We start from the raw sequence: 24278 nt of genomic DNA, 5'->3' as shown, positions 1-24278 counted from the left end.
ATAAATAAGCATTCTAGATGTAACAAGATTATGAATCTCCATATGTGCCTTTTATGTCTAAATTCTATTTGCTAAATGTATCAATTTTAGATTACATATATGGAATAAGACTGCCTGTAGGTATAACCTAGCATATGGTAGTGCTAAAAGAATTTTTCTGTATTATAATGTCAAAATCTTGATAATAAAATATCAATAACTTTTAAAAATTTAAATGTATATATCCAAGAAATTTACTTTATAATGGTGGTAGTTAGCTTCAGACACATTTTGATTCTAACATTCCACCTTTAAATATTTTGCCAGAATTTAACTTGCTGTGCCTTTTGCTGCAAAGAGAAAGTAGGAAGGACTTTTACTCTGACTTGATTGGATTTTGAGGATATATGCCCTTCATATCTTACTCTTGTTTTGTGAGAGAGGCTTCTCTTTTAACAAACCCAAATAGGAGGTAGAGCTCTTGAAATACTCCAGTCATTCCTTACTCTTGCAGGACTAAAAGCTGAATGTGGTATTAGAAGAACAAGCCTTGGGAGGTTCACAGGCTTTAGCAATGCACAGTGGAAGGAATGTGCAGTAGAGGAAAATCTACATTAGGGTAGTAAACAGTGCCTACCAACATGGGAATGTAAATACTTGGAACAAAGTCTAGTAACAGAGTGAAGCACTGTGAAATGAGAATAAGACACCCAGGGCACAGTCAAGTCCACACCACTAATTAACTCATTGACTTTGGCCAAGAAAGTCTGAGTTACGTTGAAAATTTCATTCCACATATAGACTTTAATTTGCATAATAATAACAACACATTTTAACGTGTACCTTTGCAACTCTGTGATACTGATACTTTGTTTTCCTCTAACATTTCATGGAAATGATATTGGAAACATTTTGTCAACTCTTTAATGGATCATGTTGGTGTCAGATTAATTCTCATATCGCTATACTTCTTGAGAGTTAAATAGCATTCTTTTGTCAGATAATTGATGTAACATAATGTTTAATTATGGTGGAAACTAGTTGAAACAATTTAATACAGAAAACTAAGCAAAATGTATGTTCTAAAACCACACTATTAAAGCATCAATATAATAGATTCAGTCAATTAGAAGTTTTCTTTCATTAACTAGTATTTCAGTAAAATAGAAAATACACAGAGGAGTACCTTCTAACCTACTGTTCATGATTTTTCTAAAGGGTTCACAAGACTACTAATTTCTACATGGTGTGCAAAGATTGTATCTTCAATTTGCCTATTTTGTTCCTTTGGAGTTGTATCTACCTAGACCTTTTAATGGCTTAATAATATTTGCTGATTAGCAGATTACCAGTGAATCTAAACCAGTGTCATACATAGTTATTAAACCTAATGTCTTAAAGAATTTTGGACTTTGAGCATATTAACCATGGAGTACTACATAACTTTTACAATTTTGATATAGAATATTTGTATTCATGGAAAGGTTCAAATTAATTATTCAGACAGATAAAACAAAATAAAAATGGAATTATAGTATGCTAACATTTGTGTGTGCATACGATCATATGTCTATCTGTATATATTTGTCCCTGTTAAAGGAATATAACTAGGAATATACTCTAAAGTCTTGTATGCATAATACATTGTGTTTGCAGATGTATCCATTATCCAGAATCCTATAAGAAGCAAAGAAGGCAATAATAGCATACTTCAAAAAGTTCATGGAAAAATGGAATTAAGTATATTTTGGTGTGTGCATTTTTAATGTACAATTTATTCATAACTTTCCATGAACCCTTTGAATATCTTTTTTACATGGATTTAAAATTTTATTTTCACCAAATAAACTTAGCTTTTAATCCTGTTATCCACAAATGTGTGGAAGTATTCCCACATAGTCTGCTTATTAACCCTGCATTAAGCAGACCACATTAAAGTGATTAAAATTATAGTAGTTTGGTGTTACCTGATAAACTTAAAATGCTATTTAAACTAAATATTGCAGTCAAAATATTTTAGTTATATATACATTAACTACCCATACAATAAAACACCTCATAATATTGAATTACTATGCAGCATTTCTTGGTGCTTGAATTAAAACTGAATACCAGTACTAACAGAGATTATTTTTGACTATACTTTTCTAGGTCTCAGGGTGGTGAACTTCTTCTTTGAATTCCCAACCTGTGAGCTCATGGTAAGATTGAAATTAATATTCCTTTTTTTAGAGTAATTTTCTTCTTATCCTTGTTTGAAAATGTCCAGTTATTAAAGTAAAGAAAATTGGGATAATTTAGTTTCTTTTTTAACAAAAATGAAAAAACTGATATTCCTTATCAAAAGGTTTATGTTTTGGGGTATGTTATAGTAATGTAACTATTTGAATAGTGTTTGAAAGGTTTTTAAATGAATTTGAAAGCATGGTTCACAAAGGAAACAAATGGTACTACTGGGAAAAAGTTCTTTGGATATGAATGACAATTTTATATATTAAATTTTACATAGTAAAGTATATTTGATGCTGAATACTAGAAACAATGAGTTATTTAAAGTAAAACATTCTATCACCTGTCAAGATTTATCAAAATTGTGTTCTTCTGTGAAAGCTTGATGCTTCATCCTTGGTAAATATAAAGTATGTAACCATGGAAATAAAAGGATAAGAAACAACAAATTATTCCTAAGGCAATACAGATTATTTGTTTATTAATTTCTATATTTAAATTCATGTAATAGCAGTTGTTAAATGTGGATTTTAATTGTACTACTAAGAAGAATATATATATACATAAGCTTGTCTGTGTTGTGAAACTGATGAAACTGTTTATTCTGAAATCGTTCAGAATTCATCTGTTCCTTAATAGTAAACATGAAAAAGGTTCAGTTTACATTCTATATATAAAATGCAGGGAGTGTGAGCTTTGAAATTCATATATTTTTACTTGATAGAAATTATATCCTTTCCAACATAAAGATACTTGACTATAATTCTGTTCATTTCTGCATATAGCTGTTGAAATGTATCTTGAAGATGTTTTAAATGATTATAGGCAACAACTATCTCTAGGACTTCTAAGGTATACTTTTTTGGTTAACATTTCATAGATTATTAAAAATGAGTGTCATACAGAACCAAGAGGAAATTCCTTGGCTCTAACCAGGACGTTTTGCTGATATTGAAAAATTTTGATGAATTATTTATATATGCATAGTAATTATTTTATCTTCTGAATGTATATTTTATTGTTACTTTTATTTGAATTATTATTAGTTTCTAATATATCCAATGTGGTTTGTAGATACAGTTCTAAAAACATAACAATAATCTTTTCTTCCTTCCCTCTCCTACTCCACACTGTTTCCTTCTCCCTGTCTGTAGTTTATTGTATAGTTTTTGAGATAACATATTTTAAAATTATAGTAAAAAGGCTTAATAGTTCACAGAATAATAAGTTTAACAAATAAAAAGCAGAAGAGCCCAATTTAGTGGGAATATAGGCAACAGATATAAGCAATAATTGAATGGAAAAAGACCATTTCAACCATATATACTACATTTTGAAGTAATCATAGGACGTTTAAACTATAGTGGTTTAACATTCTTAACCATTGGTTTGACAAAGGTACAAAACAGTGTTTTGCAAAACTATATTTGCAGCAGTGGTGATCCATACAAGCATTTCTTTCTTTCTTTCTTTCTTTCTTTCTTTTAAAGTTTAGCTCCCACATATAAAGGAAATCATGTGTTTTTTGTCTTTCTGGGTCCAGCTTCTTTGACTAAACATTATGCCCTCCACTTGCATCCATTTTGCTGCAAATGATAGAATGTCATTCTTTTTTATAGCTGAATAATATTTCAGATCTTTATCCACTGATCTGATGATGGATACCTTGGTTGGTTCCAAATTATGCCTATTGTGAAAAGTGCTGCTATAAACATGGTGGTGACGGCATCTCTTTGTTACATTATGTTCACATCTTATGGTATACCCAGTAGAGGGATAGCTGGATCATATGACAAATCTATTTCTAGTTTTTTAAAAAGAAATCTGTTTTCCACAGTGGCTGCACTAATTTACATTTCTACCACTAGTGTTTAAGTGTTTCCCTTTGTCCATTTCTCTCCAGCATTTATTACTCTCTGTGTTTGAGGTTTTAGCTATTTTGACAGGGGTGATATGATATCTCATTCTGATTTTGATTTGCATTTATTTCCTTGATGGCTAGTGATGTTAAGCATTTTTTTTTCATGTATTTGTCAGCCATTTGTATTTCTTCTTTTGAGAACTGTTTATTGAGTTCCTTTGCCCATTTTCACAGGATTGTTGTTTTTTTAAATATTTTATAAGTTGCTGATGTATTTAGGATATTATTCTTTTGTGAGATATGTGGTTTGCAAATATTTTCCAACATTCTGTCAGTTGCCTCTTAACTTTGTTGAGTGTTTCCTTTGCTGTGCAGATGCTTCTTAGCTTGATACAATCCCATTTGTTTATTTTTGCTTTTATTTCTTCTGTTTCTGATATCTTATCCAAGATGTCTTTGCCCAAGCAAATGTCTTGCAGTGTTTTTTCTCTAGTAATTTGATGCATTTTTGTTCTAGTAATTTGATGGTTTCCTGTATTAGATTTAGTTCTTTAATCCTCTGTGAGTTGATTTCTATATGGTTTAAGGTATAATTTTGTACCTCTGTGTGCAGGGATTTAGTTTTCCCAGTATCATTTAAGTGACCTTTTGCTAGGCAATGTTTATAGCTCATTTGCCAAAAATTAGTGGGCTGTAGTGCATGGATTAATATCTGGGCTTTCTGGTTCACTGGTCCAAATTTCTGTTTTAGTATCAGTACTAGGTTGTCTTGACTATAACTGCCTTTTGTTTGTGTGGAAATCTTGTATTATGAAGCCTCTAGCTTTGTTTTCAATGTTTAAGATTGCTTTAGCTATCCAGGTTTTCTTGTGTTTCCATATGAATTTTAGGATTGTTTTTTCTAGATCTGTGAAGCATGTCCTTGTATCTGTAATTGAACCTGTAAATTGTTTTGGATGAATAGATGTTATGATGATGACAATTTTTCTAATCCCCAAACAAGGAAGATTTTTACTTTTTTGTCTTCTGTTTCTTAATGTTTTATAATTTTCCACTGTAGAGATCTTTGAACCCTTTGGTTAAATGTATCCCTAGACATTTAAGTATTTTGTACCTACTGTGATGAGACAGATCTTATGAATTCTTTCTCATCCATTGCATTTTTGGATATACAAATACATTGATTTTTGTGAGCTGATTTTATAACATAAAACTTTGCCAAACTCTTACCTGTTCCAAATACTCTTACAGTTGAGTTTTTTGGCTCCCCTAGATATAGAATCATATCATCTGCCAACAGTGATAATTTGACTTCCTGCTTTCCAATATGTATTCCTTTGATTTTTGTCCCCTCATCTATTGGCTCTAATATGTTGAGAAGTACATTGAATCTTACTAGTGAGAGTGGACATCCTTGACTAGTTCCACATTTTAGTGGAAATGCTTCTAGCTTTTCCCCATTCAATGATTCGGCTGTGGTTTGCATGTATTGCCTTGATTACTTTGAGGTATATTCTTACTATACCCAATTAGCTTATAGTTTTTATCAAGAAAGAAAATTATATTTTATTAAATGCTTTATCTACATGTATTGAGATAATCATATTGTTTTTTATTCAATTTGTTAATGTGATGTATCACATTTAAGAGACAGTCATTATGTAAGTATTAATGAATCAATTAAACAGGAAGAATTTTTAAAGTGTAGGTAGAATTCACTACATGAACTGAAGAATTAGTTTTAAAAGATTTCTGTGAACTGAGATAAAGGAGATCTTGCATTTCAAAGAAACTGAAAGAATGTTATAATTTGTATAAAAGAGAGACTAGGGGTAAGGCAAGCCTTTGATGGAATTCAATATATACTACCCCTCAAAATATGATACCTTGGTATATCAGATTTTTGGAGCCGACAGAATTTCAGCCACATATGTTGAAGAAGGATATTCTGATCTTTGCCTGAAGCAGATAATATACCCTCACGGGAAATATACACTTCCTGTATTTGGAATAAAGGAGAAACCTCATATCTGGGGATGAAACGATACAAAAAGGAATCTGAAAGAAGATGCATTGCTAATTTTTCCTCCGCTTTGTACACTTATTCATAAATTGTCCTATCACATTTTTCCATGATTCTCTACTCTTAACAAAACCTAGAAGTCAAATGCTCAGGATTCACTACTTCCTCAGATCTCCACTCTCTTATGAAGGCCCTCATGTCACATAAAATAAATTTTTGTGCAGAAAAAATAAATTTGTTTTCGCCTTGTTAATCTGAGTTTTCTTTTAGTACAGCCAGTCAGGAACTCATAAATACAGGAGGAAAAGTTATTTTTATTCCTCTATACCTAATAGATTATAATAAAAATACTGGATTTTATTATAGATGCCCTAGGAAGACAATGCATGCTTTAAACCAAATATGTGTGTAGTATTGTATACAGCATTGAAGACAAGTGCCTTCTAGAGAATGAATTATTAGGAAGTCAGACTAGACATGGGAAGATGTTTGGAAGGATGCAGTTGTAGGAATTCAAGACAGAGATGTGTAGACCAGGTCCAGAATGAAATCATGAGATAGATTTACAATCTGTGGTAGAGGCAAAACAAAAAGACTTAATAATTGATTGAATACAGAATGTGGGAGGAAAGGAGACAACAAGCATACCTAGGATTGAGCAATTGATTGTATAGCAAAACCATTTACAAATTCATTGGGCAAGATAGAGTGGGATTGCAGGCTCAAGTAAGAAAACCAATAATTCCATTTGGGATCAAGTGTATATTGTCTTATATCTTTCTAATCATGGTGAGATTCGCAATTCTTGCTTTAGGTAACACCAAGTTGGAGTGCCTTCAGAGAATTCCTTAAAGCAAATGTTCTGGCAAACCTCTTTTGCAACTAGTTGTCTTGTTTTCATTTCAATTAATATATTATATATATATATGTATGTATTTATGTATATGTATAGACACACACATGCATACATACATACAAACATACAGACTTACAAACTGAAAGGATATGTAGCCTTTTTGGAATCTCTGCCTTTTGTAGAAAAGATTGAAGTTAAGCATAAATTTAAAACAACCAGTTCCAACAATCTGGGATTTTAAAGTTTTTTTTTAGTGAAGTCGCGACAGAATATAAAAGGAAAAGAATAGTAAAGGCTGGGTACTCATCATAGAAACAATTGACAAAAATAGGTAAAGATTATTACAATGAGAAAAAATCAAACTCTAACATGACTTCCCACTGACAAATATAAGACAAAATAGAAACTGGGAACAGGAATTCGATGGAGCAAGTGGAAATTGAAAGATCATAACCTTATGTCATCACCACTATTTTCTCTAGAAAATCACATCTTTCAACTTGAGGGAATCTGGTAGAAGAGAAATAAAAACAGAACAGTTTCTCTCATTTTATTAACTTTCCTAGAGTTTGCTATCCCGTAATATCTTCCCTCTTTGACAAAATTGAAAACATGGGAAGTCAGAACTCAACTGCCACTGCTTATCTGTTTTTGAAGGAAGGAAAATTGACTGTCGTGTAATTGTGTTGTATCAGGCATTCCCTGCTGTCTTATTTCACTTATTTAATAGCACAAACACATAGTTATATCCACCTGCAATATCATATATAACCTGTTTTCTGACACATCTTACATGAAAAATGGACCTTTGAAATTTTCCTCATGTCATTTAAACAGGTATTTTCCTAAGCAAAATAGATAAGTAAAGATAATATTATAAAAGAAACTAAATATCACATCTTAAGAGGAAATCACAGAACTGACAACCTCTAGCAGATCTAAATTTTGATCTAGTATATTCCTAACTATAATATCCAGATCAGCATGCAGCATTCAGCCATGATTGATTGATACAGAAAATGGCAGTTAACTTTGTGGCTTCTCATTCAAGAAGCTTCTTATTGTTATGAGAACCATAATCTATATCAGAAAAATAATTATGGTAAAATTAAGAAAAATAAAAATTTATCGCAGAACTTTATAAATTATATCTATTTATCTATCTTTATATATATATATATAGAGAGAGAGAGAGAGAGAGAAAATATGTTCAAACTCAGGTGTGATTATTTGAAATATATTGCATTTCTGTTCACATATTCAGTATATAGCTATTGTCAAAATGCAAATGTGTTACTTTTAATGTAAAATAATCTAGAATATGCATTTATTTCAAATATTGTATCTTTTTAAACTCTGGTGGGTTACAAGGAGAGATACCATCATTATGAATACTTCATTGTCTTCAAATAAATTTAAAGCTAAAATTCTTTGCATTTATTTGCTGAATTCAAAGAGATAAATATATTTTGACATTGAGAAGTCTGTATGCATGAGCTTGAGATACATTCATGCATATTTTAGTTCAGAAGTCAATTATGCTAAGAAATTATATCAGAAAAAACTTGTACAGAAATTCTTCTGGACCCCTATTTCTATTGCCACGTGGTCCACCATATACCATTTTAGGGAAGGGCACAGTATGAATGAGGGAGAAAGGCTATGAAGGTTGAGGAGAATATGTTATTAATCCCAAATAAAGAAAAGCTTTTGGCAGATGTAGTGCTTTTTTCTGTCCATAGTTCTGTTATCCTGACTTACATGGAGTGAGGGTGTGTGTGTGTGTGTGTGTGTGTGTGTGTTATCTGTGAAAAAGAGGAAAATGAGAGAGGGAGGGAGAAAGAATAGTTCAGCTACTCTGAATTTAAACAGTATAATTGGGATCTGCCTATATCATCCTTGCATTTACCTGAAAAACACCACTTAGTAGTAGTGACAAATCAAAAGCTCTCTGAACTTTTATTAATGGGGGACATTTTAGTTTTCTTTTCTGGCTGTATATTTAAAAAGAAGTGAGCCTTTTGTCCCAGTTATACATTCTATAAAATAGAATTATCTGAAATAGATTATCTCCCTGAAAATGTTATAGGAAGAAACATTAGCTGAGTGGCTTCTTAGTTTGATAATTCCAAAAGCAAACATTAAAATATTAAAAGTATACTTCTAATTATTAGTAAAAGTTTTTATAATTGATGCCAAAATTCAAACAAAAATCTTTTTAATTCTTTCCTTCTACTTTCCTATTAATAATAGTTTCTAATATGTCTCTTATTACTAAAATTAGTTTCCCATATGTATAGACTGTTTACAAGTATATAAATAGATTATAGAAATGCTATTACTGGGCACCATTTTACTATAAGCAAGTTCAAAATAGCGCAGTAAATATGCTTATTATTGTAAACATTAATTATTTCATACTGATTTTCAAAATTGGCAATAGGGAAAAGTACATATTTCTTTGTATATTTTGTTTCTAATTAATCCAATCATTAAAGCCAGATTCTTCAACTTGTTCACAAATATAAATTTGACATATGATTTTCCAAAGTATCTTACAAGTATCCTTAAGTGGGAAGTCAACTCTTCTTCTAATGTAAATTTCAAGCATGACAGGTAAAATGTTATAAAAAAGCTTACCATGCAAAATTGTTTTGAATACTATTACTAGAGCATTTGCCCACGCATGAAATAGAGATATAACTACAAAATTTTCAGGTCAAACCATAGAATCAGGAAAAGGTTGAATATAAATTAAGGATTAAATCCAATGTATTTGGGAATGTCTTCATTTTCTTCTTGAGAAACTGAAGGGCACACTTTTTAAACTCAATACAAGTTTCTAAAGTGAAATAAAACCAAAAGAAGCCCTGATACCTCCAAGGACACACATGATAAAAGCTCTGGCTTATTCAGTATTTCATTTTAAACTTTTGGAAATAATTTTTAAGAGTATATCCTTAAAGAATTAAAAGACATGGTGCCTATTCTGAAGTACGTATGTGGAATATGCCCCACCAGGGGCCATCCATATTGTGGGGAGCAACTCGGACTAGACTAAGTTACTGGAATTAAGACTTATTCTATGCATCTGCTCTCCCACAATATGGCGTTGGGAGAGGAGGAAACAGCTTCTACACAGCTGCCTCCAGTTCAACCAATAAACTGCAGGAGCTGCTCCTGATTGGAGGAGAGCAGCGTGCTTGGCGTGTGGGTAGCAGAGTTGGGACTGGTGGAAGAGGACTATAAAGGAGGAGAGAGACAACATGCACCAGGAACATCTATCTGAAGGAACACCTGTGCAGCCCCCAAGAGAGCCGGCCGGCGGTGTGCCGCTCCCCTGTGGAAGTGGGGAAAGTGGCAGGGGGCCCGCCCTTCCACGGAGGTGGAGGGACAGTAGCCAACCCGGGAAGAACCAGCAGCAAACCTGGGGAGGGCCGAGCAGACAAAATAACAGTGTAGGGTCCTGTGTCGTTCCTCCACGAAGAGGGGGAGTGACATAATGGTGCCGTGACTTGGATATGAAGCCTAGACAGGGTCTAGTGTCGCTCCTCCACGAAGAGGGGGAGCGACATAATGGTGCTGTGACTCGGATAGGAGACCTAGAAGGGAAGAAGTGGGAAGAAGTGGGAAAATACCAGAGAGAGAGACTAGCAAAGAGCCTAGGGAAAAGCTGGATGGAAAAGGTGCCGGAAGAAGCTATTGAAAGCCTAGGCATAGACTCGGATACGGACTGTGGGAAAGAAGTTAGGATTTAAAGTGAAAGCAAGAAGAAACTTAGACTCAGACACGGACTGCAGGTTGAAAGTGAAAGTGAAACCTAGAAGAAACAGACTTGGATACGGACTGTGGGGAGAAGCCAGGAGAAATGAGGGAGGAATATTGTTCGAAGAAAAGTTAGGAAACATACCGGGTAGAGAAAAATGTTAGGGAGGATGAAGCCATGGGGGCAGGCCGAGGCGGAGACATAAGCTAGCTTGGAATTCTTCAAGTCAGCCCGGGGAGCAAAAGGCGAAAATCTGGAACCAGAGGCAGAGACGTGGGCCGCCAGGTTGGAATCCGTCAGATTAGCCCGGGGAGCAAAAGACGGGAAGCCAAACCGTAAGGCAGAAACGTAGGCTAGGTTGAATTCGCCAAGTTAGCCCAGGGAACTTAGATTGAATACCGGTAGCGGAAATGTGAGCTAGGCTGTGTGATTCGCGGAAGCCGCCGCGTGCAGAGAGAGCACGGGGCGTGAATAGATAGGGAACACGGGGCTGGCGCGAAGGCCGTGGTGCGGGCGCGAAGGGCATGGAGACCGCGGAGCGCGCGAAGCGGAGCGCACAGAGCCCGGAAGCCGCCGCGGGTGAGGCGCCGAGAAGCAGCCTCAGGGCGGGCACGGGGAAGCCGCAGGGATAAGAGAAATATAAGTAAAATGAGAGAAATAGGAATGCTGGCAGATAGAAGTAAAATAGGAGAAATAGGAATGCCCAGAGATAGAGAAATAGAGAAAAATAAGGCCTCCCCACAAGACGGCAATGAGAGAGCTTGGATTCGGTCTGCCTGATTAGTAAGATGATAAGGACCTGTGGGCGGTTGCAGGTCACCGAAGACAGGCATGTTATCAACACCAATAAGTCTCCCCACAAGACAGCAATGAGAGGGCTTGGATTTGGTTTGCCTGATTGGCAGGGCTTGTAAGCACCTGCAGGCAGTTCTAGCAGAGCAGAGCATGCGCTGCAGGGCACCGAACACAGGCACGCATCAGTGCCTAAAAACCTCCTCACAACATGGCGAAGAGAGGACCCGGATTCGGTTTGCCTGATTGATAGGGCTTGTAAGCACCTGTGGGCAACTCTAGCAAGCAGAGCAGAGTGTGTGCCGCGGGGCACCGAAGACAGGCGCGTATCAACGCCAAAAATAAAAAGAAAGGGGGATCTGTGGGGAGCAACTCGGACTAGACTAAGTTACTGGAATTAAGACTTATTCTATGCATCTGCTCTCCCACAATATGGCGCTGGGAGAGGAGGAAACAGCTTCTACACAGCTGCCTCCAGTTCAACCAATAAACTGCAGGAGCTGCTCCTGATTGGAGGAGAGCAGCGTGCTTGGCGTGTGGGTAGCAGAGTTGGGATTGGTGGAAGAGGACTATAAAGGAGGAGAGAGACAACATGCACCAGGAACATCTGAGGGAACACCTGTGCAGCCCCCGAGAGAGCCGACCGGCGGTGTGCCGCTCCCCTGCGGAAGTGGGGAAAGTGGCAGGGGGCCCGCCCCTCCACGGAGGTGGAGGGACAGTAGCCAACCCGGGAAGAACCAGCAGCAAACCCGGGGAGGGCCGAGCAGACGAAAGAACAGTGCAGGGTCCTGTGTCATTCCTCCACGAAGAGGGGGAGCGACATAATGGTGCCGTGACTCGGATATGAAGCCTAGGCAGGGTTTAGTGTCGTTCCTCCACGAAGAGGGAGAGCGACACATATGACCATGTTTATACTCTAATGTCTTGATTCAATACACCTTCGTTGAATTTATTCCATGTGTGCAACAAAGTGCCAGTTACTGGACTGCCGACTGAAAAAGATCATTTTGGAATACTTGATTTTTGAAGAGTAAGGACACGTGAAGACATGGATTGTATCAGTCTTACAATGATCATGTGTTTTAATCTTCCCAATGTCCCCTTTCAGGGAAAGACTTTTCTTCCCAGTAAGACCAAAATTCAAAGAAAGTATTAAACTTGATCTCAGACTCACCACCAGGCAGAATAACAGACATGATCTATCATATGAGAAAAGTACATAGCAAGTTTAATGAGAGAGGCTACAATAATAATTAGTATATGCCCTTGCTGTTATGAAACATTCTTCTCGGGGGTGTAAAGTTTGATTGGGGCTTTGAGAAAGATTGAGTTTAAGATACTAAAGACAGGTAAGGTAATCTCTGTAAGAAGATTATTTCTGAGCCTAGCTCCCTGGCCTCAGTTCATTTATAATATGTGATATTGGTATGTCATAATGTCTAAGGCTTTCTGAGATCTGGAATTCTGTGATGCTGTATGTACATATTCACTCTATATGAAAATAAAAATGGAGCCTTTTGGTTGGTTGCTGATTATCTCTGTGACATGGGGCCGGGGTCATGTTGAGTTTTTCTTGAGCATGGATAAAATATCATCCATTTTTTCCAGAGATAATCATAAGGAGATTTTACATTCCTTGAAAAAAGAGGGAGAAAATGCTGATGGTCACATTCTTGGGGGGAGAGGTGATTCTAAAAGAGATATCAAGCTATTAGGTGCTTGATAAAGTGGGACAGCCTGGACAATCCATGTAGAGGAGATTCTGTTTTCTATAAATACAATTTCTTTTAAGTTTGGAGCTCTCATTCTTTGCCCCTTTCCCAAATATTTTATACTTACTAGGGAAATTTTAAATCTTGAGTCAGGGAAAGTTTTCACGTTTACTTAAGAAGAATCAGCCTGCTACACACTACTGGTAGTGATAACCATTCAGATTCCCAGAGAAAGCCAACAAAATGAAAAATACATCAAAGGAAGCAAAGAGGAAGATTGCCATGACTGTATATTCCTTTGGGCTTTGGCATTTTCTTGTGGGACATTGAGTGAACAAAGTAGCATGAATTACTCAGGGAGGTTTCTTAGTAGTTGTATAATATGTGTTTCTAAGATGTAAGAAACATTTGTCAGGGAGCCGGTGCCATGGCACACTAGGTTAATCCTCCGCCTGTGGTGCCCGCATTCTATATGAGCACCGGGTTCTAGTTCCAGTTTCCCCTCTTCCAGGCCAGCTCTCTGCTGTGGTCCAGGAAGGCAGTAGAGGATGGCCCAAGTGCTTGGGCCCCTGCACCCGCATGGGAAACCAGGATGAGGTACCTGGCTCCTGGCTGTAGATCAGCGTAGCTCTGGCCGTTGAGGCCATTTGGGAGGTGAACCGTCAGATGGAAGACCTCTCTGTCTCTCCCTCTCAGTCTGTAACTCTACCTGTCAAATAAATAAAAATTAAAAAAGAAACATTTATCAATAAAAAAGGTTTCTGTTACTTTACAAAGTGTTTTGAGAGAACAGAACAAACAAAAAGATTAGTGTGATGCATCAGAGCCCAAGAATCTAAGTAACTAGAAAGAATTAACATAAAAGATGATCCAATTAATGTAAACATACGTGTGCTTTAATAAAAAAATTGCAATTGCATACATTAAAATAATTTAAGATATGCATGATTGAGTAAGAATGTATGGTGAGGATTTCATTAATAAAAGCAAAGGGATGTTATCAGGGATTTGAAAGTCATACATTGCTATACAGAATTAGAAATGTGCATTTGCAGTTTGGCCTTGAGTGCTATTTGAAACCATGTGAATGAAAGCTTACATGATAGAAGGAAGAATCAATAAGCTTAGAATTTGGGGGGAAAAAGGAGTAGAGCACAATATCAGAAAAGAGAAGAGGAAAGAAGATTTTCTCAAGTTATAAATCTTGTGTTTGATTCGGCCGGTAACTTGGTTTAGGTAATTCTATATTATTGGGTTAGGTTACTAGCTTTTCAAAGGAAGGATTATAATGTTCCCTACAAGATTGTTAATATTTTAATATGTGTTAGGCATGTAGCAAAATGGCATAGAAAAAGGCACTTCCTGTTCATTGATAGCATTAATTGTGATTTCATAGTTAGTAGTAGAATAAATAACACCTAGCACATCCAGATGAACAGTAATAATAACATCAGGGAATGACATTAGGTTTGTCCAGGAGAGTCACTGAATTCCTAGCAATTTTGTTTGTACCTTATGTGGATTTTATTTCTCTTTAACTGAGTATTTTGAGAAACATTTATTAGCAATGTGAACATATGTGACTATATGCTTATTTTTATAATAAAAATCATAAACATGATATTCTATTAGTTGTAATACAGATGTAAATAACCCCTTGAATGCTATGAACAAAGAAAATAATTACCAAAGAGGATTTTATCTATAAATCTTTGAATCAACTAGAGGAAATAATAGAAATAGGACAAAAACATTTCATTTATTTGAACATCCATGAGTGTTTTATTTTTTTTTTACACCCTGACAGCATACTCTAGTAATCTTGCCTTGAGTATTACAGGTATGCTAGAAATGAAATTGTAAAACATCTTTGTAGCTTTATGCAATATAGCCCTCAGTTTAGAAGGAACTAGATATGAAGAGTTCAGTGGAGGAATCATGTATGGAACAATATTGTCAGATAAAGTAAGAACACAAACATAGGTAGACAACCTTTTTATCTGCCAAGGGACATTTGATATTTATAACGATATGTGGGCCATACAAAATTATCAATTTAAAAATTAACTTTTATTGAAATTTGCTTCCTGACTGTGGTTGCCTTGGCCAGGCTATATCAAAGGATTTTCCATGTTGCACAAGGCCCTCAGTCTGGACATCACCTACCCCTAAGAACAAAGACCGTGACTGCTTGTCCTATGTCAGAATCATATAAGTTTAGCCTTTTGTTGTTTTGTTTTTGTTTTCACATTTTTATGATTTTATTTAAGTTACACAAGTTTGATGTGTTTCATATATAAAGATTTAGGAACATAGTGATACTTCCCTCCCTCTCACTTACTTCTAACCCTTCCTCCTCCTTCCCACATTCCTACTTAATTTTTACAGAGATCGACTTTCAGTTTACTTAATAAACATAAGGTTAAGCCTACACCAAGTAAATAGTTCAACAAATAATACAAAGAAAAAAACAAAAACACCATTCCTCAACAGAAGAGATGAGGTTTGTAACAATCATCAAATTTCAAAATGTCTGTTTCACCCCAATATATTACATTTTATGTACTTGGTCAGTTACCTCTGATCGGGGAAAACAATAATACCTGTCTTAGACTTGCATATTTCATTAAGTATAACGGTTTCCAGTTGCACCTATTTTGTTGCAAATGACAGAATTTCATTTTTTTTACAGCTGAGTAGAATTCCATAGTGTACATATTCCATAATTTCTTTATCTAGTCTTCAGTTGATGGACATCTGGGTTAACTCCATATCTTAGCTATTGTGAATTGAGCTGCAATAAACATGGGGATACAGATAACTCTTTCAGATGATGATTTTTTGGGGGGTTTGGGTAAATTCCCAAGAGTGGGATGACTGTATCATATGGTAGGTCTATAATTAGGATTTCTGAGATGTCTCCATACTGTCTTCCACAGTGGCTGCACCAGTTTATATTCCCTCCAACAATGGATTAGGCTACCTTTTCTCACACATCCTCATCAGCATTTGTTGTTTGTTAATTTCTGAATCAAGCCATTCTAACCAGCATGAGGTGAAACTCATTGTGATTTTGATTTGTATTTCCCTGTTGGTCAGTGGTTCTAAGCATTTTTTCAAGTGTTAGCCATTTGAATATCTTCTTTTGAAAAATATCGGTTCAAATCTTTTCCCATTTCTTTATTGGACAGTTTCGTTGTTGAATTTCTTGAGCTCTTTATACATTCTGGGTATTAACCTTTTATCAGTTTCATGGTGTGCAACTATCTTTTCCCTTTCTGTCAGTTGCCTCTTTGCTGAGATTCTTTTCTAGTACAGAAGCTTCTCAGCTTGATGCAATCCCATTTGTCAATTTTGTTTTGATTGCCTGTGCTTCTGGGGTCTTTTCTAAGAACTCTTGGCCTATCCCTATATCTTGTAGGATTTCCCCAATGCTCTCTAATAATTTGATAATATTGGGTCATAGATTTAGGTCTTTGATTGATTTTGAGTGGATTTTTGTATAAGGTATAAGGTAGGGTCTAGTTTCATACTTCTGCATGCAGAGATCCAGTTTTATTGAAGAGACTATCCTTGCTCCAGGGATTGATTTTAGCAACTCTATCAAAAACAAGTTGGTTTATAGATGCATGCATTCACTTCTACAGTTTCTATTCTGGTCCATTGGACTACACGTCTATTTGTGCCAGTACCAGGCTGGTTTGGTTATAACTGCTGTGTAGTATGTCTTGAAATCTGGTATTGTGATGCTTCCAGCTTTGTTTTTGTTGTATAGACTGCTCTAGCTATTCAGGGTGTTTGTGTTTCCATATAAATTTTAGCATCATTTTTTTCTAAATATGAGAAGAATGTTATTGGTATTTGGATTGGGATCACATTGAATATGTAAATTACTTTTGGGATGAACATAGAAGATTTTTTCATTTTTAAATGTCTTCTATTTCTTTATTTTTTTTTAATTTTCATTGTGGAGATATTTGACATCCTTAGTTATGTTTATTCCAATGTATTTGATTTTTTTGTAGCTATCTGGAATGGGATTGATCTTAGGAGCTCTTTCTCAGCCATGGTATTGCCTGTATATAAAGGCTATTTATTTTTGTGTGTTAATTTCATATCCTTCCAGTTTACCAAACTCTTTTATGAATTCCAGTAGTCTCTCAGTAAAGTCTTTTGGATCTCCTATTTATAGAATCATGTCTTACACAAATAGGGATAGTTTGACTTCCTCCTTTCCAATTTTTATCCCTTTGATTTCTTTTTCTTGCCTAATGGTTCTGAATAAATCTTCCAGGTCTCTACTGAGTAGCAATGGTGAGAGTGGGCATCCTTGTTGGTTCTGATTCTTAGGGGAATGCATCCAACCTTCCCCTATTCAGTAATATGCTGGTTGTGGGTTTGTCTCAAATTGCTTTGATTGTGTTGAGGAATGTTCTTTCTATACCCAATTTGTTTAAAGTTTTCATCATTAAAGGATATTTCATTTTATCAAATGCTTTCTCTGTATCTATTGAGATAATCATAGTTTTTGTTCTTCAGATTGTTGATGTGATGTGTCTCAATGATTAGTGAATGCTGAACTATCCCTTCACTCCAGGGGTAAATCCCACTTGGTCTGGCTGAATGATCTTTATGTTGTGTTGTTGAATTTGCTTAGCTAATATTTTGTTGAGGATTTTTGCATCCATTTCCTTAAGGGACATTGTTCTATAGTTCACTTTCTCTGCTGTATGTCTTTCTGATTTAGAAATTCAAGTGAGGCAGGCTTCATAGAAGGAGTATGGAAGGATTCCCTCCATTTCAATATTTTTTTAATAGCTTGAGAAGAATTGGAGTTAGTTGTTCTTTAAAATTCTGATAGAATTGAGGAGTGAAGCCATCTAGTCCTGTGCTTTTCTTTGTTGGAAGGGTATTTATTACTGATTCAATTTCTGTCTTTGTTATTGGTCTGTTTAGGCTTTCTGTGTCTTCTTGACTCAATTTGTGTGCGTTTGTGTGTGTGTGTCCAGGAATCTATCCATTTCTTCCAGGTTTCCTGATCTGTTGGCATATAACTCTTTGCCATAATTCTTGATGATCCTTTTTAGTTCTGTGGTGTCTTGTTATATTCCGTTTTTCTTCTCTGATTTTTATTCATTTGACTCTTCTCTCTTTTTTCTTTTATGTATTTTTTTTTTGGTTAGTTGGGACAATGGCTTCAATTTTATTTAATCTCTAATTACTTCTTTCCTCCTTCTAATTTGTGGCTTGTTTTTTTTTTTCCTAGGTTCTTGAGATGCACTAATAGCTCATTAATTTGGTACCTTTGCAGTTTCTTCATGTAGGCACCAATAGCTATATACTTCCCACTCAACACTGCTTCTGCTATATCGCACAAGTTTTGATATGATGCATTGTTGTCTTCATTCATTTTCAGAAATTTTTTTGATTTCTCTTTTGATTTCTTCTATGACCCACACTTTATTTGCATGCATGTTGCTCCATCTCCATGTGTTTGCATATGATCTACAGATTCTTAAGTTATTGATTTCCAGCTTCATTCCACAGGGGTCAGAGAAAATGCATAGTATGATTTCAATTTTTTTTTTTTGAATTTGCAGAGACTTGCTTTATGACTTAGCATGTGATCTGTCCTAGAGATAGTTCCATGTACTGATGAGAAAAATGTGTATTCTCCAACTTTGGAGTGAAAAGCTCTATAGTTAGGTCCATTTGGTCCATAGTCTTGATTGCTCTGCTGTTTCTTTGTTCATTTTCTCTCTAGTTGATCTATCCATTGCTGAAAGTGGGGTGTTGAAATTCTCCATTACTGTTGTATTGGAGTCTATCTCTCCCTTTAGATCCATTAGCATTTCTTTTAAGTAGCCAGGCACCTGTAATTGAGTGCATATACACTTCTTAAAATCACATCTTCCTGTTGAATTGGCCCCTAATCATTGCATAGTGCCCTTCTTTATTTCTTCTAACAGTTTTTGTGTTTAAAATCTAATTTTTCTAATATTAGGATATTTACATCTGGCCTTTTTTGCTTTCCATTAGCATGGAATGTCTGTGTTTATCTTTTTGGTGAGATGTGTTTCATGTAGGCAACAATTAGATGAGTCTTGTTTTTCAACCATTCAGAGTCTGTATTTTTTTTTTTTTTTTGACACGCAGAGTTAGTGTGAGAGAGAGACAGAGACAAAGGTCTTCCTTCCCTTGGTTACTCCCCAAATGGCCGCTACAGACGGCGTGCTGTGCTGATCCAAAGCAAGGAGCCAGGTGCCTCCTCCTGGTTTCCCATGAGTGTACAGGTCCCAAGCACTTGGGCCATCCTTCACTGTCTTCCCAGGCCACAGCAGAGAGCATGACTGGAAGAGGATCAACTGGGACAGAATCTGGTGCCCCGACTGGGACTAGAACCCCGGGTGCCAGCACTGCGGGCAGAGGATTAGCCAAGTGAGCTGCAGAGTTGACCGGTCTGTATCTTTTAATTGGAGAGCTGAGGTCATTTACATTCAAGGTGACTATTGATAAGTAACACTTTGCCCTGCCATTTTTCCATAAATATTCCTATTGTTTACTTTGAATTTCATTTTTATTTTTCTTGGGAGATTTTCTGCCTCACAGTCTTTCATAACAATAGTTATTTTGCTGTGTTTCTATATGTAGCACATCCTTCAGTATCTTTTGTAAGGCTGGATGAATTGTGACAAACTATTTCAATTTTTTATGAAATGTCTTTATTTCACCTTCACTCATAAAGAGACCTTTTCAGGTTACAGTATTTTGGGTGTAAAGTGTTGTTTTTTTTTTCTCTTAATACTTGGATTATATCTTTCCATTCTCTCCTAACCTGAAGATTTTCTGATGATAAGTCAGCTGTGAGTCTAATTGGAGGTTCTCTGAAAGTAATCTGGTATTTTTCTTGTGCACATCTATTCTTTATGTTTTACTGTGGACAGTTCAACAACAATGAATCATGGTAAAGACCTTTTCTAGTCTTTTCTATTAGAAGTTCTATGTGCCTCCTGTACTTGGACATCCCTTTCTTTTATCAAATTGGGGAATTTTTCTGTAATTGTTTCAATAAACAGGCCTACTAGTCCATTTTCTCTTTCCAAACCTTTAGGAATTCCTAAGACCGTGTGTTGAGTCATTTGATAATATCCCATAAATGTACAACACTGTTTTTAATTTGTCTAATTTCTTCCTTTTTTTTCTTTTTGTCTGAAAATTTTCCAAAGTTTTCTATCCTGGATATTCTTTCTTTGGCCTCATCAAGTCTGTTGTTAAAGGCTTTCCATTACATTTTTATTTAATCTATTGCATTCTTCACTTGTAATATTTCATTTTAATTTATCTTTAAAATCTTAATTTCTTAGGAAAAATTTCCATGCATGTCATGTATGGATTTCTTCATTATGAGGATTTGCTTTGATTGCTTTTGTGTAATCCTATGATTAATCTTTTGAATTACATTCCTGGCATTTCATCAATCTCTTCATTTTCACACTCTAATATTGAATTGTTGTTGTATTCCTTTGGGGTGGGGTAGGGTCATGATGTCTTCCTTATTCTTGAATTTCTGTATTTATTTTTATGCATTTGTAGAGATATTTGTTTTTTTTTTTTTTTTTTCCTCTGATGATTCAGTTTTGAACGTTACCTCTGTGGCTTAGTGGAATGTCTGCACCTTCAGTGAATACCAAGAATTGTGTGCTGGGTGTGGCCAGAGAGATTTTTCCATCTACTGGTTCACACCCCAAATGGCTGCAACAGCTGGAGCTGGGCCAGGTTGAAGTCAGGATCCAAGAGCTTCCTCTGGGTCTCTGACCTGGGTGCAGGAGCCCAGGCACTTGGACCATCTTCTGCTGCTTTCCCAGCATTTTAGCAGGGAGCTGGATTGTAAGTACAACAGCTGGGAATTGAACTGGTGCCCATATGATATGCTGGAGTTGCAGGCTATGGCTTTACCCATTATTTCATAGTGTCAGCCTCTCTTTTTACTTTTTGAACCTTATGACTACTGGTACGTTAAGCTTATGATAATAAAGTAAATTGAAATTATGTAATTGCAAAAATTACAGGGAAAAGAATTAGAGCAGATTGAGGGAATGTCAGAAAGAGGGAAGTATGGTTATCTTTCTAGAAATATATCTATGAAATACATGAAAACCCTTCACTATGTAATAAAAACTTTTAAAAATTAAAAACTTAAAAATTAAAAACTATCTTTGCACATGTAGACATTGTGTGTGTGTGTGTATTTTCACCCACTTAATTGAACTTAGGATTTGAAAATCACTTCTGTGTTCCATGTTTACTAGAATAATAGGCACTTTTTTTTATCAATTCAAATCTAAACATTTATGTAAAAGTTGCCATTGTTGTTTAAAATGCTCTCAAGTTTTCAGAAAAAAGGAATAAAACCATTTTCTTAACCCCAGGCTTCTTCCTTTGTAATTACTGTACTATATTCAGAAAAAATTTTCCTAAAGTTAGGATGTAAAAGAAGAAGATATCTTGCTACTTATGATTAATTTTTCTTAGGGAAGAGATATAGTATAATACAAGAATACAGGGATGTTAGTATCATTGTGTATTAACATAGCATGTTTATGTCTCCCGGAGTAAGCTTGATGAATCAGGTTTTCAGATAATTTTGCCATCCGAGACTTCTGATTCAGTAGTCTTAGAGCAAAAAGAGAGAACTGACATTTTAATCCAGCTTTCGAAGGTGACTCTCAGGCAGGTCTTGTGAGGTCACCTCTGAGAAGCTAATTTTTAAAGAGGTGAAGATCATACCATATTTTTACATGACAAAGTTTTCTGGGAGAGAATGAGAGGGAAAATGTGAAGAAGGGACAGTAATAAGAGAAAAATAAGAGGCTCTAGTACTTGAAGTACTTAGTTAAAGTTATAATGTACACAATCCCTACAAAAGAGAAATTACTGCCTTCTCACAATACAAATCTAACATTAAAAGCCATTAATGATGTTCATATGTTGCTAACATGTTAGCAGTAAAAACTGTTCTTATTTTCCCAACACTAAAGTTATTGGCTGGGGAGATGAATGAGACAGAAATAATAACCTGGGGAATAATTTGTTCAACATTTCAAAGGAGGCTAAAATTTTTTTGTTTTGTTTTGTTACCATCCAGAGAGTACAGAACCAGTTAGGTGTTAACCAGTTATCAAGAATCCAGTTTGGTTTCTGAAACTTCAGTTACGGCAATCTATCTTTGAGCTAGAAATTTTGCTAAACTGTTGTTGCTTCATGTCAATTTAAAAGCCAGGAAACTGAGGCTCAGTGTGACATCTTTTGTTTTTTTATTTTTGAGATGCCATATGCCACATTTTTAATTTACATTGTAGCCAAAAGCTTAATTTCTGTGAAATAAATAGCTTAACAAATAAAAAAAAAAGTAGCAAAAGATCATAGTTGAGCAGGAGAACTAGCAAGGACTGAAAATAGTAATCAAATAAAAAGATACTAAATTTTAATGTAAATTTAAAAATAGTCACAAGACCACTCAAACTTTCCTTTCTAATTGTTCTGAACTTCTACATTTCTTAAAACTTTAATTACATTGTGCTTCTTGTGCAGAATAAGCATAAACACACAATCATGCACATACACGCAATTCATCTAGCATCCACAGCAAACTTAAAATCTTGCTTAGTATGCCTACCTCCTGGAATCCCTCTTCTGTCCTCCTCTGCATGCAGTCTTGCCTGCTAGCAGGGATTGAAGTTTTGGCACCTGATGACTGGTGTTTTGAATGAAAGGTATTCAAGCGAGATATTTCTTAATAGCATTTAGACATTAACTGTGAATTATTAAGGAAAAATATCCTTTGTATTTCATTTGAAGACAACTTTAATCATAAAGAAAAGTGAATCTGTTATGGTGCTGGTATTAGGTAATAAGTAAACATTTATCTGATAGATGAAAACTAACTCAACGTATTCATAGTATAGCATGTTACATTTCATACAATGTGTTTATGAATTGCAATGATAAATCTTAAAGTTCCTGAACTCTGCTAATTGCTTTACTGCTATACATAATATTTCTGCCAACCATTGGATATACTTTTTATACCATCTACCCTTAAATCATTATGTAGTCAGCATACTTTGGGAAGCCTGAGGTTTAACATAGGTTATATGAAAAATGTTAAATGACTGATAATGACATAATCCTGGATAACAAAGTTGGGCAATCTACAGAGGAAAAATGGAGTTCTATTTTTAATGGGAACTTTCAACTGATGTTTATGGAAAAAACGACTCAATGATGTTTACTTATTTTAAGATGTCTCATCTAAATCACTTAGTCTGGATACATATAGATTATCGCCTCTTCACACCTTTGGATAGATTCCTCATATCTGGCTCGCTCACACATAATTCTGATTAAATAAATTATCCATTTGTGAATCCCCTAGGCTTAACTTCTAATACTTTCTCTTTATTATTCCTACACTATATCGAGCCTTTCTCTTCCTACTCCAAACATGTCAGAAACAAGTAATTTAGTTGCTAAGACTTTTCCATTTGTCTAAAGGCAAACTTATCTACCTCTATAAAAATGTGTATGTTATCTTGCTTTAGGTTGATGTACCATGGATATCTGGGAGAATCAAGGTTAGGCTTTTGTTGATTTGACTTGTTGATAACAAGGTGTTAGGAAAAGCAGTAAATGCATTTTTAAAGAAAACTTTAGAGCATATTTAAGCTTCCTAAAGCCTTTCTACAGAATATATTTAATTCTGGTAGCAATAAAATGGATGGGATTTCATTGTAAAGCTGAGCGAAATTCAGCCTCTAATATGTCAGCTTTACATGACAGATTATTAATAAACTGCCACTGTAATCACTTGATACAAATCTTTTGTGACTGATTTTTTTAAACTTGAAACTCAAATGCATTTTTAGAGTAATCTTTACATTTCAAACCAGTTTTTTAATCTTTTAAATACCTTTTTCCCCTCTGCTCTGTAGAAATTGTTCCATTTAATTAATTTCAATTTTGTTATACTAATATGTTCCCAAAATTACTGGAGCATTGAG

At 35.3% G+C, this 24278-nt stretch overlaps 1 protein-coding gene and 1 pseudogene across 2 annotated transcripts in view; both read left to right on the top strand.

The window, feature by feature from the left end:
* Nucleotides 1–24278, top strand: part of PTPRD (protein tyrosine phosphatase receptor type D) — a 1630925-nt gene that overhangs the window by 278710 nt on the left and 1327937 nt on the right. For both annotated transcript variants that reach the window (XM_070051957.1, XM_070051959.1), the window contains one exon: nucleotides 2131–2180. The gene's annotated coding sequence lies outside the window, so the exon portion shown is untranslated. The remainder of the gene's footprint in view (nucleotides 1–2130; nucleotides 2181–24278) is intronic.
* Nucleotides 1–24278, top strand: part of LOC127493655 (eukaryotic translation initiation factor 3 subunit M pseudogene) — a 143740-nt pseudogene that overhangs the window by 37981 nt on the left and 81481 nt on the right.

Source organism: Oryctolagus cuniculus, chromosome 1 (assembly GCF_964237555.1).
Source record: "Oryctolagus cuniculus chromosome 1, mOryCun1.1, whole genome shotgun sequence".
Taxonomy (NCBI): domain Eukaryota; kingdom Metazoa; phylum Chordata; class Mammalia; order Lagomorpha; family Leporidae; genus Oryctolagus; species Oryctolagus cuniculus.
The sequence above is the reverse complement of the archived record's forward strand: the minus strand, read 5'-3'. Positions and strand labels throughout refer to the sequence as shown.